The 18379-nt window shown below is 38.3% G+C and overlaps 1 long non-coding RNA gene across 1 annotated transcript; it reads left to right on the forward strand.

Moving 5' to 3' along the window:
- Window positions 1–443: 443 nt before the first annotated feature.
- Window positions 444–2532, forward strand: LOC115615356. The gene is made up of 3 exons (XR_003994029.1): window positions 444–562; window positions 694–726; window positions 2457–2532. It is a non-coding gene; the product is annotated as an uncharacterized LOC115615356 (long non-coding RNA).
- Window positions 2533–18379: the final 15847 nt, after the last annotated feature.

Consider the following 18379-nt stretch of genomic DNA (forward strand, 5'->3'; position numbering starts at 1 on the left):
AAAAATGCCTATGAAATCTTTTTCTGCCACAGAGCATCTTCCCAGATTCAATTAAGAAACTTTGCTATCTTTGTGAACACAGCACACTGCTTTTAACCGGAAAGGAATAATGGCTGTGTGTGGAGGTTCAAAATCAGTTGTAATCAATTAGGATACCTCAAGTTAAAAAAGACCCATGTGAATAAGAATACACAAAAGAACAAGGAAGGTCAATGGATATGAGAGTGTAAAGCTGATCTGAATCAAGAACATGTGAAATGGCAGATTGAAAAGAGGTTTAATTTCATTGTGTTTTCTATTCTTGTCAACTTTACCTGGGAGCTATCAACATCCCGCTGTTCCTTTTTTTTTTTCCTTTTTTTTTTTTAATTTTTTTAAATGTCATAGCTCAGTCTGTCAATTATTACTCTATTCTATTTGCAGTTACCTCTGTTGCGGGGTAAAGAGAAGACATTCACCTTGCTTCACGCCCTTGTGGAACAGATCTTCTTACCTTGTGGAACAAAATCTGATCTTGCCAGATTTTCTGAGGAGTTGACAGAATTTGAAGCTGTTCCCGATGGTAAGAGGAGGGAGGGGAAAAAAATAATCAACAAACAAAAAATTAAGTCCTCCAACTTCTGTGGAAACTTCCATTCTCACAATACGAATGATGCTTATTATCATGTTTTTCCCCTCTCTCTTCCTTTCCAGCTTCCATGAAGGGCCTCAGTGCTGAAGTTGATGGTATGTAAATGTGGTTTCTAAATTCAGAGAAAGATTTTCATATGGTGTGCAGTCATTTGGAACAGGTTTCCATTGCACTTCTGTAGTTTGTAAAGAGAGGTAAAGGTTCAAAACATTGAGGTAAACTGTTGCTATGGTGATACTTAACCTGCCATGTTACTGTGAAGAATTTAGAAAAAAAGAAGAAATATTAAAGTGTGTCCAGGTGGTTTAGAAATATAAAAAAATAGACTGCCCATGGTAAATAGAGTTTATCATAAACTGCAAATGTTAAGTGATAGAAGTGCTCCATCAAAGTTATGGCTGTAGCAGGGTCTCTGGGAGCAGGCGATGCAGCAGGAGAAAACTTCCTACAGTTCAGTCCTGAAGTTCAAGAGCTTCTTTGAACAAAACTGGTCGTCTTCTCTAGAAAAGAGTCCAACACCAATCAACAGGAGGGAACAAAATAAGGTTATTCAAATATAAGACAGATTTTGGGAGACATTTACAACTTCTCATTGAACACTATCATAATATGGCCAGTGAATTCAATGGATTTTAGATTGAAGCTTTTGATAGAGAAGGTGTATGAGTGGATGAAAGCGACTTGTATTATGTTGAAAGTTTATAAAAATCTATCTTTTGAAAATGTGGCATGGGTGTTGACTGTAACTACAGACCAACAGATATTATTTTAGCCTTTGATAACATATCTGAATGATAGTCGCTCTCAGCTTTCAGTTTGAAAAACCCTTGTACCTATTCTGCTGGGCTCTGGGAGTCAGCCAGGCATGTAGCCTGAGGCTACTGAAGTGTTTTTGTTCTGCTCCAAGAAATTCCAATCAACTTTTTAGGAGATATAATTAACTAAAAAGAGCACTGTTTTCCTTTGGTAACTTGTGTTCTTTGGGGACAATGTTGGTAGCAATTCAAAATTACTAAATATTTTAAAGGCAGTTTTGGAAAGTCATAGGTAAAGCAGTACAATGGACATGATACCAGAAACAGTTGGGTGCTGTCAGAGGAGGTAAATATTGGGTACTGGATGAGGTTGGCTGGCTTCTTCCCTCCATGGATTCCACATGGGTCCAGCCTAGTCGCTTGTATCTTCTGAGTTCCATCTACCAGGGCAGAGAAGGAAAGAGACGGACCAAATGCCACTGAATCAACCTTTCTCACCATGTAGTTCAAAGCACATCCTGGAGCTCATCTCCTGCAAATATTGCACAAGCACAAGGGGAGGAAGATGCTAGAATGCAGCCTGGGTCAGTTCAGGCCCAAGTCCCTGGAGCCAATGCCATATCCTCTTCTCCCCCCATTTTGCACAGCAAGAGGTCTCACAGTAGCAGACAGGATTTCTTATTGTTACACACAGTAGAATTTTTGTTCTTTTATCTTTAAAGGAACCCTGAACTTTTTACACAAAATGTAGGTTTGAAGAATGTTATTTTCATTGATAAGCCCAATGCTTAAAGCTAGGAAAGGTCAGATTTATGGCTGCTGCATAACCATACTGTTGATCTCTTCATTATTCAGCAGTTGCTGTGATATGATCACATACTATTTTTTTTTCATAAGACCCATGCCTCCTTCAGGATTTCTATTTCCACACAGAAAATTATATTCCTAGATGAATGTATTGTAGACACATAATCTCCAAAATTTTCCATGTGCCCTAAATTAGACATTTGCAACCCTTTGGACACAGCTGCACGCTAGTGAGATTTCTCATTTTCTTTTTCTTTTGTTAGTTTTAAAGAAAGAATTGGAAAACGTTATTCAGTGCAGGCGGCTTATTAAACCCAAGACAATCAAGGTGACATCCCAGGAGTCACAGTTCTGTAAGGATCTAAAGGTAACATTATCACAGCCTTATTGTGGGCTGGAGGGAAAGGATGAGTAATCTGCTTAGTTTGTGCTGAGATCTGCCCTGACAAGGGAGTCAAGCATTTGAGGGAAAGTGGCCTTTTACTCCCCTCTGATAATGTCTCATACTGCAGCGTGGGAAGGGCCTTTCAGAGTTTCTGCATCTCCTGCTTTTGCTTCACAGTCAAATGGGCTGGAGTGGATGAGGAATGGGTAACCCCAAGGTTGCTTATGATACGCACTTTGCAATAACAGTAATTTTAGATCATATATGAATTTTTAATAATTTCCTCTGCTCTCAGAAAGCAAAATAGCACAAAGTCATATTTATTCTGTTTATATGTATATATATGTTTATATGTTTATTCTGTTTATATGTTTCCAATCATTTAGATTGGAAAAGACCTTTAAGGTCACCGAATTCAACCATTAACCCAGCACTGCCAAGGCCATCACTAAACCATGTCCCCAAGTGGCACATCATATACACATCTTTTCAATACCTCCACGGGTGAGTACTCCACCACTTCCCTGGGCAGCCTGTTCCAGTGCTTGACGACCGTTTTAAGTGAAGAAATGTTTCCTAATATCCAATCTAAACTTCCCCTCGTGAAACTTGTTACTTGGAAAGAGAGACCATCCAAGAAACATCATGCTAGGGCATGCCTAAATTGTGAATACAGGTTGATCTAAGATGATTCTACCCATGCTAGTGGGTAAAAAGATGGGGTGGAAACACAACGGAGAGTTTGCTGAGCAAGTGTAGTGAGCCCAGCTCTGGCCAGGGTCAGCAAAGCCAAACACAGGGTTTATTAGCTCAGGTACAGAGAAGTTAATTAACTCTCAAAAGCACTGTTGCCCTACTTATGAACAGGACTACTTTCAGTGAAGGTGTTCCCCTTCAAAACAAAAGAATTTTTATTTCAAAAGTTAAGTTTCTGTTTCTGCCTCAAGAACTAGCAACTGGGAGTGTTTGCTTCATTTATGCAAAAAGGCTAGTCTATGCCAAATGTGGGTGGAAATTAGGACCTTATGATGCTTATCTAGTTCTGCCAATTTTAATAGATTTAGGTAATGTCATTGGATGAGACAGTAAAAAATTCTCTAACATTAATGTTTCTTTTTTTTGTCTTTTATGTCTTAATACTTGCAAGGAAATGTGTGTGCTGGATGTATGCTTATCTTTTGTGAAATGTGAAATTTTTGTGACATGAAAATTTTGACTTGAATTATCTTGTTTTCACTGCTATTTAATTCCTGCTTTAATATTATGCTCCTATATGAAATTAAGAAGGTTTATTTTATTACAGGATTTAATTCAGAAATATGAAAGGGATCTATCCCAGCTGTCAAAGAGATGTGATGAAATGAAGAAGCTTTACAGCAACGTATTAAAATGCAATGAAAATAAATCTACATTTCTTTATTTAAAAAAGAAAAAAAAGGCAGGAAGAAAGAAGTGCCAGAAGTTTCCCTACTTTCACATGCTTTGTAGTTACACTGTCCACAGAAATGGAAAAATAACTAATCATATCCAACAGTGGTGGAATGTTCTGAATGAAAATCTGGCTTTTAATTTTCTTGAGGTCTTAACAGCCCATTTTTTTAGAGGGTCTGTGGCTGAAGTATTAAAAAGAAAAGTAGATGTTCAGCAACTTTATAAATTCAGAGTTTAACTGTTGAATGTTTTCAACATGTTACAGAAAACATGTTATGGGAAGCGACATGTTCTGGTTCCTCCCAGCAATCAAAGGCCAGGTTGGATAGAGCCTTGGGTGACATGGTCTAGTGTGAGGCATCCCTGCCCATTGCAGGGGGTTGGAACTAGGTGATGTTAAGGTCCTTTCCAACCCAAACCATTCTATGATTCTATGTCTTTGGCTGGTGGGCAGTTGCAAATCTATTACTTTGGCTGAGAGTTTTTTTCTAGTGACAAGCTTACAAGTCCAGGGCATTGATTTAGCAACTGTTATTTGAGTGAGAGGGAGACTGAGATAGAGATGTTAGTAGTAGCACAGATCTAAAAATGAGCAGAGCAGAAAGGAAGCTCCACAGGCAGAAGAATTCTGATAACGAAACTTTCTGTTCTTGTTTGTTCCTATTATATTCACCCACACTTTTACCGGAGAAGCATCTAATTTTCTCAATCACTTTTTCCTCTGAACAGAAGCAACCCATCTAGGTCCAATACACTAGAAAATGTTTTTAGGGTCAGAGGGTCACACTAGAAGGAATGATAAAAGCTCCATGCTGCAATTTTTAACAACATAGCATGTAGATTCCTCGTTTAGTACAATGTTCTTGGAGTGTGATCGAAATTCAAGAGGTGTCTGCTATGGTAATGGTATTCTCTGGCAGAATAGTCACACTAGGAGGTTTTAAGGAAAGGGGCAGATTTGCTGAAATGCAATGCTAATCTCTAAAAGTGGAATAATTTCCTGGTCCTGGGATTAGGACCTTTTTTATAAGGGGAAGGGATTAGAAGATGAAAAGTTTTATGGTAGGCAAATGTTACACAGAAGATGCAGCCAGGAGAAACTTTGGGGACTTATCTGAATAGACACTGAAGATGAGTGAGGTTTTTGACCAAGGAAATTTAATTAGTAGCGAGTTTTACTAAAAATAATATTGTAATTATGTGCAAGGGTTTCTTTGTGTCTCTTGCAGTCCTTCAGAAATGGGAAAAATGCCTCAGTGTAGCAAGCCAAAGTTGTATGTACCACCTAGAAGAATAACTCTGTCCCAAGCCTTCAAAAAAGGTTGAAGAACTGGGATAAAGCAAGAAGAAGAAAAAGGTGGGAAAAGTAGTGTAAATGAGAGTATGAACAATTGAGTTACATGAGTGGAAATGGTTGAAAAGTATTCACTAAATTTAAAAATGGGAAGATTTGTGCTGTAAAAGCTTTGAGGGCCACTTCTTGCACAGGGAACAGAAGAATCTGAGCCAATTTACCTAAAAGTCATCTTCAGAAGGAGTTGTGTTGTGTGGCCAGTCCTGTTTGCAGACCCATGTCACTCCCATGGAGAATGTGCCCTCCTGTGTGTGTGTGCTCTGTCTTATTCCTCCTGCACAGACATGGTTTTTCTCCAGCTGTGTACGCTCAGCCAGAAGGTATTACACATGTGATGCTGTGCTACAGATGTATGTGCGAGGCTCTTTGCTTTCCTTTCTTGTACTGGAAACTCATTTGAGGCTCTTATTTGCATCTGAAGAGGATTTCATTTTCCATGTAGCTGGAAGTTTCCTCAAGTTTTAACCCATCTGCTTTTTGCCCTCCCTCCCTCGTTGTTCTCCAAAGTTAGGCATTTGATATATTTCTCTCCTTTAGAATGGATGTTTTTTCCTTCCGAATAATGTTATTGCTAGGCAGATCTTTTTGCATATTTATAAAGCAGCAAAAATGCAAAGCAAATATAAAATAGGACGAGTTATCAAAGACCAGGCTATCCTCTCAACAGCAGTAGGAAGGAATAGTCCAGCTTAGCTGGGGGAATACCTGATGTGGAAATATGTTGTAGGTAGCCATAGACATCATGTTGCACATAAACCAAAAGCTCTACCTACCTTTATGATTTTATATTCTGCTTATAAAATCAATAATGACCTTGGCATGTGACACTTCTATGGAATGAACAATAAATTGGGGATAACTGCCTGTGGTATAGCTGTGGGCTATCAACTTTTCGCAGATGGTCATTAGCTCCAGGAAATGCCTCTCTCATTGCTCTTTAACTGATGGAACACCATGGGTGAGTGGCAAGGCATGCCAACGATCAACGGCTTGGAGCACCCAGGGGGTGCAATTAGGAACACAACAGGCAAAACTATTAATCAAGTGTCACTGGTTAATGTTGAAGTTTTTGTGACTGGATTATATGAGAGTGGTTTCTTTTACCGTGTTTCTGATTTCCCGGCAGAGGGTTTGCTCCTAAGAACATGTTAGATGATGTCCAGGTGAACATGTTTAAGTAATGGCAGATACTTGTCCAAACCTTTTTGTATATTTCAGTTGGAACCTGAAATACAATATCATTGCTGCTCAGCCCTGGGAGAGCTGCATCCTCCAATTACAGAGTAGCTCTCAATTACAGCAAAGATAAGAACTTGCAGCAACACAAGATCCATTTTTAAACTTTTTGATGAAACCTTTGGAGCATGTTCACTAGATTTGTTCTGCTCAATTAGGAAGCTGTTGCAGGCAGTTATGTTCTTTAACGCATTGATCCCATTAACGGGGAATCTCTGAAAATGATGACAAACCTCTTGAATTAAGCCTTAGCAACAGATGTAATATCAAAAATCTTTTCCTATCCTAGAACTGGAGAGTGTATGTGGAAGTGATTTTAGTTAATGCAGGAATCATTCTCCTAATACTCAGCGCTGTAGTATGACTGCCTTTCACCTCATTTTATAGCAGAGTAGACATGATGCCAACATCATTCACAGCTTTTTTAAAAACTTTCCATCTGTTCCCCTTTTTCAGGTGAAGGAAAGAAGAGAACAGGGAAAGCTGGCTCTTCGATACATTACTTTTTCTATCCAAAATGTCTGCTTCCCTATGAATACTTTTGTTTGTAAAGCAAAAAGACAGAAAAGGAAAGGTTTTTGGCTTTAACATGCCGTGACCATGCTCACTGTGGAACATAAACAATTCCCTAACATACGCATTTCCTCGTATGAATGGCTTCATCTAACAAACTGTAGAGCCAGTTTCCTGATTTTTCTCCTTTTCAGCTGGAGATCTATAGTCCAGGCAGAGAGATGGTGTTATACAGAACTCCAGGTTATTGAGGTATTCAGTGACAACTCCTGGGGCCACTTTTACTTAGGATGCTTCGGATCTCAGATTGCTGGAGCCTTTAGCCAGCTCTAAGTTTTCTAATTATTAATATCAACAATAATGAAAGTATTTAACTTTTCTCTTGCTCTTTTATTTTCTTTAAGATCTAGGACATGGTTTAGATTACTTGGGTATACTAATGTGAAGTATTATTCTCTTTCAAACTTACAGGTAAAATTTGGGGAGCCGCAAGACCTGGACTCTCAGGAACTGTTTGGATGGATATCTTCATTCATTAGTGAGTTTAGGAAGGCCTCTGCTGAAGTTATGCCATAAGGACAACATAAATCTTATAAACAGGTGAGGGAAAGAGAAGACCAGAAAACAACATTTAAGTTAATTGGTTTGAAAGCTTCCCTACTAATAAGTAGCATATAGTATATAGTCTGCACAGCAGTATACCTTGATTTTGAGATATATTTGATTTATGTGTAATTTGTAAGTGGCATTTGACCTGTAGGATCACAGATCACTTATGAGCCTCTCTATTTTTTCTGATGTACATGCTTTTGTATTTTGAGATGCCTGTATTTTTAGAAAGGACACAGTTTGGAGATTTTATAATTTTTCTTTCAAATCTTTTCCTTTAACACATAGTCTGTTGAGTTTTAACTGTTACTTTCCATGAATAAGTTTCTGTATGATCACCTATTTTTTAGTTTAAAATTTTTAATTATTTTTTTCTGTAGTTTTCTAAACAATACTTTACAAGTTTTATAATGAAACAGGGAGCTGTTACCACAGAGGAGAATATTTAACAAAAATTCTTGTTTGTCTTTCTGCTATTGAAGTATTGCAGCCTTAGTATGTAATGGAGAAAGTATCTGGCTGAGTGGGTTTTGGGTTTTTTTTCCCCAAAGTAGTGCAATAAAATAGTGCTTTTTATGGCTGATGTAATGTATTCAGGTAAAATACAATAGAAGACAATCTGTTGATGTCTAAAATGTGAGATTTGCATTGGCGGGAAGAGAAAAATATCAGAGAAGCAAAATAAAAATGTGCCATGAAGCATCTAAGTAATGGATACGGAGGTGTAATTATTCATGCTTTTAAAAAGGGAAAATATTTCTGTTGCATTTGTTGGCTTTTACATATTTTTATTTAGAATAATTATCTGGAGCTCAAATATATAAGAAGAAAAGGAGGCCTATAAATGCTAAGACAAAATGGATGTGTTTAACTTTGACAGCAGAAAATGGTTCTAAAAGGTCATTGATAAAATTTGGCATTTTCTCTATCAGTTTTGCTAACAGTGTTGGTTGTTTGAGGAAAAAGTGTACTACCTGATTTATTTTAGGTCTGACTGCCCAGGTCTCACAGTGTTTGTTTGGGTTTTAATAGAAATGTTTAACACTCTTCCTGACTTCAGTGTTAAAAGGAGGTAGGGCTAACCCCTCTGAAACACTTAGATGCTTTCATCTAAAATTTATATTACCACAACCCGCTCTTATAAAATTTCTCTATACTCAGCATTTAATTTGCAGTTCTATATGTGACCACTGCTGCACATCTAGGTATTTCAATAAAGATCCAGTAAAGAGCCTGGGCACCCACGGGCTAGGTGCTGCAATATGTAGATTTTTGGTGCTGGTCATGTCAGACAGTAAAGGAGAGTCACTAGGAACAGACACTTGGACACTGTCTGGAAAGCAACCCAAGAATTTCTTTTCTTATCTTGGACTCAGTACTTTAAAGTGCATCACAGGCTGCAGTGCCTGGGAGCTTATAGCTTCTGATGTACCATGTCTGGCAGCACACCCCTATGTGCAAAGGCAGAAAAGCATTCCTGCAGCTAATGTGCCCATCACCAAAGGCAAGGGTTTCAATTTACATCAACCTCAATAAATCTGCTGAGGGAAAGGGGGTGCAGCTGAACCCCTGCCCTCCATGGGTGCTCCTCTTTGGAAGCCGAATCTGCTCCCAAAGGCACACACACAACTTCTGTTTCAAAGAAGTCAGCAGAGATCATAAATGCTGTGCTAAAATGATAGTGCGCACTATTTTGAGGAGTCACTGAAGAAGTGAAATCCTGTCCTGAAAGATTCCAGTCCTTATAATGCTCCTCTTAAAGGTGTGCTCTGGCCAAAAGGTGTGCTGAGCAGGCAGCATCTCATTTGTGACCAGTGAATGAGTACTCCAGGGAAATGTCTTCAACAGGAGGCATCAGGAGGCATCAGCTGTTAAGTGCACTGGTGAACAAAGAAACAACTGCTCTTCCAGCTTGGTGAGAAGAAAACCTGGCACCAGCTGTGAATGCCAGTGGGCCCCACTGCTTAGCTTCTCTGCCTTAAATCCACCCGTCATCTTAGAGGACGCCTAAAAAGAACGTTGAAGAAGAGGCTCAACAGACTATGTATTTAGTATGCTTAATATTATCTTCCAGGCACATACCTATCATTACATAGAAACCGTCTTGCCTGAGGTAGAGGATGCCTGTACTAGAGCTCTGTGTAGCAGCAGCAGCAAGGTACCCAGTGGGTCTCCCCTGCACTGTTGTTGCCATCCATAAGCTCTTGCATGGCCGCACTAATTAAGTGCATCATTTTGGCTTCTCAACAGTCTTGTCAGGACTATGCTTCCAGTTAAGAACAATCCTGTTTCTCAGAGCCAAAAGGAATAAAATAAAATAACAATTAGCAAAATTAGTACCGCTGATACTTATTTTACAGAAAATTATTTATGGAAGCAAATAAAGGGATTTAATTTTACAGAAAATATATTGGCTATATTTGCCTCAAGTCAGCATGAGAGCAGTGACATCTGGCTGACACTAAAGTCAGTGTCAGGCAGATTCATCTAGCTATGAATCAGGAACTACAATTATATCACTCATTTCTCATTGAATGAGGACAACTAAATTCCTATTTAATTTCTTGCATCTCCACACCACAGTGCCCTATACAGCTCATATATGTGCACTGTAAACAACACTTGCAGTTTTTGATGTGTGTTGTTACTGCTCCAAAATCTGAACCATCTTCATTTATATGTGAATCATGTAAGATAATCCTGAATACAAGTGCCATTTCCATGGTATCAAGATCCCTGCATCCCTGAACAGTGTTCGTGATGGTCATGATAAGTTTCATGTTTTTCTACCATTAACTTAGCTCAGGAGTCCTGAGAAGTGTCTTTTAACTAAATAGTCTTTTTCTCTTTTTTTCATGACTCACTTTTTTCTTCTTCTCTTCTTTCTCTGTTATTATATCTAACAGCTCATACTTGTTTTATAGCTCAGCTGCCATGGCCTCTTCTAATTAAAAATATATTCTACACAGTAGTCGATATCTGCATCTTTGTGTGAATATCCTGGAGCATTAATTAGAAAAACTAGTGTCCAAATACCTTCTTGTCAAGAAGTTCAAGCCCCGTCAGAGAGCATGAACTTTCCTATGGAGTGGGAGCTTACTGAGGAGATGTGTTCCAGTTTTCTCAAACAAGCTATTTCTTCAGTGCCTGTGAGTTTCAGACCCCTCCTCATTTATATGTAAAAATAAATAAATAGACCTTGTTCCCTACCTCATTCTTTTTTACCAAGTGACATTTTGCATAAGACTGGGTTTTTCAATTTCTTAGAGTCAATTGTAGGATTCTGCTTTAGTGGTGTAAAGAATAATAGTTGTTACACCTCAACATTTACTTGGAATTATATAGGCGATCTCTAAGTCTCTGTGTGGTGGTGCCTTTGGAATCCTTCCTTAGTTTTATCCTGCAAACTTGTGGTCATAGAAGTCAAAGCTCTGGGTGAGTCTTCTGTTTGTGGAAACTAATACAACTGGGAGCATTCAGACTAATAGCAACCTGCAAGAACTGTAGTATCTTTAATTCTGGGTTATTTCTTTCCCTACGAAACCCACAAAGCTGACATTTAGCATATTATAAAATATGAAAACTTAATTATGACATTAAGTAGTTCTGTTCAGTAAAATCAGTTCTCAGTATTTAGCTGTGTGAAGTAAGGCTGTGGGTCAAATGCTGTACTGATTTTTAGTTTCATGACAGCTCAGCTGTGTAAGAACTGCTTGCCTCAGAAGGAAATAGAGATTTCTCTTGATAATCTGTTTCCTTAAAATGTACACTACTTGGTAGTATGTGCAGTACTTCAGCAAGAACTGGAAAGAGAATTTCTGAATCTTTTATTAGACATTAGTTGTCCTCAGCAAAAACATGACTGAGAGAAGCCCCGCACTCTGGGACCGGAGCTTTTGATAGAAATCCCTGACTTCATCTGCCTGTCCAGTGTCCCAGTGTATTCAAATGTACCCCAAGAAAGGCTGTAAGAAATGGAGCTCATATAAGTACGGATCACTGAATCGACTTGAGCTCCCACAGGGGCCAGTACTATATGTGTACCAGCACTCACAAGGGTTTTTCAGAAATTAGCAGTTTGAAATACAGGTATCATCTTCCCTAAGCGGCAGAAATTTCCCAGAGTTTCCTCAAACCAAAAATGTAAAGAGCTGGTGTTATCCAACACTGGATTCAGTGGGAAAAAAAATAACTTCCCTAGATGGACAATTACATCTAAGGACAGTGGCTGAACTTTGCTTTCCAGTATTCCTTTATTTTTCCTTTCCTATTCGACCTGCCAGGCACCTGCCAGTTTGTACAAATGCACAGTAAAGCAAAAACAAAAACTGTGGTCACTTGTAAGGTGTTCTGTGCATAAAAGCTTTGAAGTCACTTCTGTATGCTGATCTTCTAGTTTGAATGAATGTTTTTCAAATACAAACACCACTTTTAGGAGAAGAAAAAAATGGTGTTAGACAAAGCCAATAAAAACATGAGGTCTCTAAAAGGGAACCTGTTGGGCACTCGCTGTACAACAACTACAGCCTGAAAGTATTCTTAGAAACTACTCACTCCTGTGCTTAAGAAGCTGCTGCTAATGATGACTCAGAAGAACCACAAAAAGAATTCAAGCTGCTCACCTTAAAGAAGAATATATTAAAAAATTCAAGCTGAGGGGTTGCTTTGCCCAAGTGCTGAGGTGCCCCGGCTCAAACAGGGACTCAGAAAGCTTGTGGTGAGATCCTGTCCTGTGTTGCTCACAGAACTTTTGCTGTGGATCTTCATAGAACCAAGACTCCGTTCCCTGGTTTAAAAGACATTTTCAGACAGCCCAAATGCTCAACTATTAAGTTTTCTCACCAAACTAAATGCAAATATTAATTTTGTTCACTGTTGCTGCTCACTACCCAAAAGCAGAACCATCAACTTTATTCACAGAGTAACAAAGAAGGGGAGAGACTTTTAATGAAAACTAACTCAGACTCATGCAGGTCTGAATACTTTGTGCAAGTGAGATTTTATTTAGCATTAACTTGAGTATTTCACATCACACCATATTACTGCAGTTGACATGATACGTCTAAGAAGCAGACTGTGCTTTCTTGGGTGTACATTGAACTGATTTCAGGATTTGCTAAATGTGCTTAAGCCTTACACTTGCTCCCTGTTTACCCAGGGATGAATTTTAGTCAAGGACAGTCAGCATTAATTAAGCAACAGAAAACTACAAGGTAAGTAAATATTGCTTTAAGCTCATTTTACAAATAAGACATTTGAAATAAAAAGGTTTCAGATGCAGAATTTAAGTCTCTGGATGCAATTTAAAAATGCTGTGATGTGTTTTGAAACATAAATGACACAAGGATAAATAACTGCTGGTCTATGCTTTGGTGACATGATTTGCTCATTTGATCATTGAACTAAAAAACCAAAATAACCCCAAAGGTTATTGTCCATAAAGATCAAGTACTAATGAGCACATTCACACAAAAATTCTTCTTGTAGCTCCTAGAAACTTTCCTGAACAAGCTGTACAGGACTTGGCCTGAAATGCTGTTATTATAAATAGAAATTTGCTTGACTCAGTTTCAAACAGCACTGTTCTCAGCCACTAAATAATTCCCAGATAGCATCCCAAATTGCTATCATCATTAATGCTTAAATTGAAGTTTGTTATTTGGAATCCTGCCATTTAAAACAATCTGATGTCTCACTTTGTTGTCAAGAATTAAGCTGATTAGGAAAATTAAAAACAACCAAAATCCTTTTGATTCTGGATTTACTAAACTTGCCCTGCAAAAGGACAACCCGTGTGTGATGACTCTGCTCTCTGAGCTGAAGTTCAGCTCTGGCTGGATGTGATGAAAAGCCCTGAGGAGCCAGCCTGCAGTGTGCTGATGGGCGCTCCTCTGGCTCTCACAACTTCTCATTTAGAGGCTTGATTGTACCATATCCATGCAGGTGTGCTGTGCAAAATAGACGTTCCAGGGAATGAAATTTAGAAAACAGTTGTAGCTCAACCCAGTCACTCCCACCTCTTCCCCTGGCAGCTGAGCAAAAACCAAGGGTTATTGAGCTGTGCATAGAATGAGACTGTCTAGGGATTGGGATAGTCAGTTGGAAGGAGGAAACCTAAGTGCCAGTCACTATTTGAAGAAAAGTTTGTATATTTTTATATTGAAAATCCCTTGGTTAAAATAAAGAACCACCATTGGTACAGAGGCCAGAGCTCGCATCTACCTCTCTTCAAGGCAAGGCTGTGGGCTATAGGCTGAGAAGCTAGAACCCCTAGAGACTGATTTCTATGACTGTGGTGACTACACTTGGATTTTGGATCCAGTTCTGGGGACCAAATGCACAAAACTTATTCAGAGCCTGTGTTTTAGCTGTGCAGATCCTTTCTATCGGTTTGTCCATTTCTGCAAGCAGGAAGGCTGTTTTGATACCATCCTCAGAGATTTGGAATACATGCAAAAAATAGCTTCTGTGTTACAGTTTTTTTTATCTGAATCATTTGAGACTCAGATAACTGTTTATTAGCATTCATCTTGATGAACTCATCTGGTATTAAAACTTTAATTAAAACTCAATGCACTGCAGTCAGTGAAAATCTGTTACCTGCTGAGAGACAGCTGATGTTTCAAGCTGAAAATCCCATAGTTTGGGATAGGAATTGCAATAACACTGGGAAGTAGGACATGGTGTGTTGAGGTGACTTTTGGAATGGAAGTCTTAGAGAAGGATATCCTTGTCAAGTACTTTGATCTAATTGATAACTGAATGCTGTCAGCTCTTCAGAAGTACTTACAGTTTGGACATATTTACAATTTTCTTTCTGTTTTGCCCAGTATTTACATGTTTTGATAGCTTCATTGCAAGAAAAAAAAATAAAAAGAGTTTTAGCAGACTCACAGAATGGTGGAGGCTGGAAGGCACCTCTGGAGGTCATTCAGTCCAGCCCACGGTGCAGAAGGTCCAGTGTTATTTTGAATGTCTCTGGCGATGGAGAAGATGGAGGTTTCTCAATTTGTCAGTGAGTTTAAGGTTTCTAGAAGTTATTAGCTGAGGACAAAAAGAAAGATAGAACGTGAGCTCTGGACCCTCATTTCCTTAAGAAAGCAGGTTAAAAAAATGACAACAGATTGTCACCTGGGACAGATACCCACCAGCCAAGCAGGAGAAATTGGTGGGTTTGATGGACTTGATTCCATAGCGGTGAAATATGTGTATTGTTTTCTTCCCTGCATCTTTTTAAAGCATTCACTACGACAAAGAGAGATAATAGATCTTTATTGTTCTTGACAGCTTTGCTTGGACAGAATTGGAAAGATCTGGTTAAAAATTACTCAGTGACATGTCCAGGAAATTATTCAAATTAATGAAAAAATACTTTTAAAAGACTTGATCTTTTTTCATCCCAGAGGTGACTGCAGTTCATCTATAAGGAGTTCTAGATTACATATAGTTAATTACACTATGTTGGGGTCCTCTGGGATGAATTTGTTTTCCTTAGAAAGTTGGAGGGGATTTGAAGGAGGACTTCTAACCCAACTCTTTCAGTGCTGTGTTTCCCATGCACATCTTCATGGAATTGATCATCTTCAATGATATTGTCTTGTTTGGCCATTGGTGATAAATGCATGGTTTCCAGGACACTTTGTGTGGGCATGGTTTGTAAAGTATCATATACGCTTACAAATAATAGTGAAAAATGCTATTCACAAGCAATTATGAGATTTTACCTTTTGGATTAATGAACAAGCCTTGCAGATCACATAGGGAATGTGTTTTACCCTTCTTGCTGCTATCACTAAGAGAAAGAAAAAATGTGAAAATGTGAAATCATTTAATTTATGTTTTAAATACCTGACCAAGTAGAAAAATGCTTTTCTGTTAGGATTCCATTTTAGAGAGATGCAAGAGAAGCACTAATGGGGCTGGCTGGAGGGAAGTGAACCTTGGAAGAAAGTCTTGCTTTGCTTTGCTTTGATTAAAAATCATCACAACATTTAATCAGATTAATCAATTCCCATCTGCTACAAAGGTTAGGTTACTCATCCTTAATGCTTATCTCCAAATATGTCACTAACTTATAGCTGAAAATTATTACACTGACTAATGAAGTCAGAGATAAATTTTAAAAGCAAAACCAAGCATCCTTTCTTCTAAAATTGTTTATTAAGTTTTACTTCCAGACCACTTTAGGCAACAGTACAAGTACACGAGAAAGTGAAGTTTGGTCCTGAATCCTCAAGCAAGCAACCGAGATACACAGGTACAGTAAAAGACTTGCTATTCAAGCTGTCTGAATAGTTGAGTAAGTTACATAGTATTATTTCCTTTCTCTGATTGAAAGACTCATTTACTCCTTTTCTAACTCAGTACCAATTGGGAACTGCAAATATTAGAACTGCATAGACATTTGATGTTAAATATTTTGCAGGTTTAATTTCCGTAAATTACATGCACTCCCTAAGTTAGCTCCACAATCTATAGAAGAAAATGCACATTGAGATTATAATATTTGCCAAGTCATCTATGAACCAAAACAGTGAGTTAAGAAAATTACACACTGGTTTTAAAAGATGTGCATTTTTTGGAAAACAGCAGAAACTAGTTTTGAGATATTGTGTTCCACCTCTGAACGACTGAAGTAAAATTTAGACACTCTGAGGTACTTTTGCACATTTGCACTCACAAATAATTTCTCGAAAGGCCCAATTTTTAGAGGAAATTTCTGGAAGAATTGGGGTTAAATTTTCCCCACTCCCTCTAGCCCTGAAATTAAAAGAAATGAAAAAAAAAATGCACCCCATAGAGCTTGTGGTTGTTGCACTACTATGTCACTCCAACTTGCCTTGACACTAGCCCCTGCAAACAGCTTGACTGCTGCAGAAATGTTTAAAAACCTGTTGGAGAAGTGCAGAATAGGTGTTGGAATCCATATACTAGGGAGAAGTAAAAAAAAATGCCATGGAACACTTCTGTCCCTGCTGCCAAGTTGTTTCTAGAGATTTGGAGGACTGTGCCCAGCTTGGGACATTTGATTTTATGATGTTTATTCTAAAACGAAAGGAGAGAAACCTTAGCTACTTAAAGGTATCATACTGTGATTTTTATATGTTTTTCCAGTACCATGTGAATGTAGCAGGACTATCTGATATGACCTGTGCAGCATGGAGGCTGGAAACTAGTCCGAACAGCGAATGGATGCGATCAAAGTTGATAAGTTAAAAAATGAAACCTACAATATACAAAACTCTTCTATTAAAGTTGGCACATCTCTATAGATGGCACTAAAAATCCTGATGCAAAGCCATTCCCTGTGGCTTCTTCCATGAATATCACCACAAGTCTTCCAGTCAATCCACTTCCTTTAAATATCAAGCAATATAACCAATGGATGGTCTCTTAATTCACTGTCTCAGACACTTCTTTTAACACAAATTATTCCCTCAGCAATGCTATTATTAGTTTTTTATTGGCCCTGGCTATGAAAACTACTCAGTGAGAAATGTATCTGGGACAAATTCTCCTGAGGAAAGGTAATCTGTATACCTCCATTGATGTCAAAGAAGATGCACTAAATTACACCACGATCTAAATTTTCTGTGGTTTTCTTGACACCAAATTAGCAAACTATATCCACAAAATGTATTCAACAGTTTAAGCTAAAGAGACTAGCAGGGGATTGCTGGAGTCTTTGCAAACTCCACCCTGAGTGCACTGAACCACCTTGCTCAGTGAAACTGGAGGAGGTAACAAACCATGTTCCTTCCCCTCCCCTCCTGCTAAAAGGAAAAGTTTTTCGTGCAAGACTGTTTTTCTGTTGTGTTTTGTTTTGTTTGGTTTTTTTTTTCTTGACCATATCATCTGATTTTATTCCATTTGGGCAAAAAATCACAATTCTTGCCTCATTAAAATGCAACTGAAACATCTAAGACCACTGCACAGGTCAGCTCAGTGCTTCGTGGAATTTTTTATTTCATAAAACTGCACAAATCAGGCAAATTAGTTGAAAACACACACAAAAAAGGAGGGTTTTTTTTCCTAGACGTGAACTGAAACGCAATATTAAAACAGGAATTAAACTTTATAACAAGTTATATAGCTGCAAGTAACTGGTATAAAGGCAGCTAATGTATGTAAGTTGATTTTACGGTCCTAATCCACCAAATCCATGTTTTTACAAGAGGGTTAAACGTATAAATTAGAAAGAGATTGACTCAAAATATTGTAAATAAATATAAGCGCAAGAAATATTAAACTATTTGTGGTTAGCCAAGCAAAGGTTAATGATAAAATTTACAGGCCTATTGATATTGCAAACAATTGGCTCCTACCTAGGATCTATGACAGAGTAAAAAGAACCTATAGGGCCAAATTTTGCTCTCAGTTTTCCACTGATGAAAATGCAGACTAAGTCTATTGGACTCAGTGCAACAGTATAACTGTGGAATATTTCCAGACATCTATCAAAGAGTAACTGCAGAAACATGCTGCTGTAAGGAGTCACAGAATCTGGCCATGAGCATATGAAGCCCTGATTTGCACTTTGTGCTTGGGCCTGAAGTGCGCTCAGGTTTGCAGTATTGGCCAGATAGAAGTTTTGGCTGTGTAAGAAATGCTGAATAAAGACCTCAAATGCCAATGCTGTCAGCATATCTGAACAGTTT

The sequence above is a fragment of the Strigops habroptila genome, chromosome 13 (genome assembly GCF_004027225.2).
Source record: "Strigops habroptila isolate Jane chromosome 13, bStrHab1.2.pri, whole genome shotgun sequence".
Taxonomy (NCBI): domain Eukaryota; kingdom Metazoa; phylum Chordata; class Aves; order Psittaciformes; family Psittacidae; genus Strigops; species Strigops habroptila.